A 2,189-nucleotide genomic window follows, 5' to 3' on the forward strand; every position below is an offset into this window, starting at 1 on the left:
GCCCAGGCAGCCCCTCAGTCATCAGGGAATGGACCAGGCAGCCCCTCAGCCGTCAGGAAAGGGCCCAGGCAGCCCCTCAGTCATCAGGGAGTGACCCAGGCAGCCCCTCCCAGGCATCCCATCAGTCATCGATTTTGCGATGCTTGTGTTCTATGTTCCACACAACAGGAGGAGGAAGGACCACAATCACACCAGCAGAGGCTGCTTGCCTGGGGGCCAGTAGTGAGCCATCTCAATGGGGTCTGGTATCCAAATTCTCCCTGAGGTCTGTCATCCTCCCTTCCACAAGCTCGAGTAGGGCCCTCAAGTCAGGAAACTGGGACCAGCTTTATGACCTTGTTTGGGCCTCAGTTTCCCTCCATTCACAGAAGTCCTAGCTTGGCTTTGAGCCTATGCTCTCCCTTGGAGCGCTATTCGTGGGTCAGTTGTGGGCCTTTTTCTTTTCATCACCTCCAGAATCTTACCTGAAGAGAGACCCTTGACTTCATGCTGACCTCTCTGAAGATGCTGGAGCTCCGCAGGGTTCCATGAGAGCTGAGTGGGGGCTGAACCAGCTGTGGTCACACTGACCAGGGAGGGCGGGACCACCAAAGCAGTAAGCGGTGTGGGTTAAGTAAAGAATCATTGGGACCACTCACTCAGCACAGACTGGGAGGGCTCCTGCACCTCTGAAAAGCTGGGGGGGTCCCAGATGCTTGATCGAAAGACACCCCACCAGCGAGAGTGGGACAAAGGCCCTAAACTGCCTCAGCAGCCCTGAGGTTCTACACACTCTCTGGGCTATGGTTCAGAGGTGAGTTCCAGGGAAGGCCTAACCTCCCTGGTGACGCTGAGGAGGTGGGCTAGGAGTCACCTCACCTGCCTGGGCCCTGGTCACCTGTAGTATTATGATTCTCAGTGATGATAAGACCTCAGACTCAGCTTGGCAATGTGGAGTCCAGGGTCTCCTTGATAGAGCTTGCAAGGGGATGAGAGCAAACTAGTCTGGCCCCTCCCCTGTTCAGGTACTGTCAGGCAGGTGACATAGCCCATGGGGATGGCAGGGACCAGCTGATGGGAGGAATGCCTGAGGGCCTTTAGTTTTCTGTCAGAGCCTCTGTCTAGCCACCATGAGTCTAAGCACCATGAGTCATCCCTAGTCCTAAGTATTGGAGGCCGGGGAACGGGAGGAGGGTGAAGGCAGTCTCCCCACTCTGGCTGTCTCCTCCCCATGGTGCTCCTTATTATGGTGCTTGGTTTGAGATGTGCCATGCCTGTGTTGTTTACCTACTGAGCCATCTCCCTAGTCTCCAAAGTTTATTTTTGTAGGCAAGGTCTCCTCTTCCAGGGGTGGAGTGAAGCAAGAGATACATCCAGGGCCCCAAATGTAAGGTTGGCCTGTTTCAAGCATCCCATCACTGTGACCAAGCACTTAACACGATCACATAAGAAGGGAAGGTTTATTTTGGGTCTTAGCTTCAGTTTATGATCAGTTGGATTATTGTTTTGGGCCTCCACATTTTTGGGCTTTGCACATTGGCAGGAGCCTGTGGTGGGGGGGGGTCTGGTTGCCTCATGTCAGCCTGGAAGCAGAGAGGAAGGGCCTACTTCTAATAACCCATCCATGGCATGTCTTCCAGTGACCTAGCTTCCCTGCATAGTCTTCACCTCCTAAATGTTTTACCATCTTTCAGTAGGAACACAGGCTGAGGTTCAGTACTTCAACACATGGGGCCTCCAAGATCTGAACTGTAGCAGGACCCAGAGCTAGTCACTCTCCCTCTTAAAACTATCTATCTATCTATCTATCTATCTATCTATCTATCTATCTATCTATCTATCTAGTATTTGCTTTCATGGTAGTCCGTGTACCGTGAGTGTGCCTTAGAGGTTGGATCCAGGGGTCAGAGGTGCTGGGTCCCCTGGAACTAGAGTTACAGATGATCAGATGATTGTGAGTCACTGTATGAGTTCTGGGATATGAACCAAGGTCTTCCACAAAAGCAGTAAGTGCACTTAACTGCTGTTTTCCATTTTTCATATCATCCATCCATCCTTCATCTATCATCTAGCCATCCTTCACCCATAATCTATATATCCTTCATCCATCATCTATCCATCCATCATCCATCATTTGTCCATCCATCATCTATCCATCCTTCATCCATCATTTGTCCATCCATCATCCATCATTTGTCCATCCATCATCT

Source organism: Microtus ochrogaster, unplaced genomic scaffold, assembly GCF_000317375.1.
Source record: "Microtus ochrogaster isolate Prairie Vole_2 unplaced genomic scaffold, MicOch1.0 UNK5, whole genome shotgun sequence".
NCBI classification, from domain to species: Eukaryota; Metazoa; Chordata; class Mammalia; order Rodentia; family Cricetidae; genus Microtus; species Microtus ochrogaster.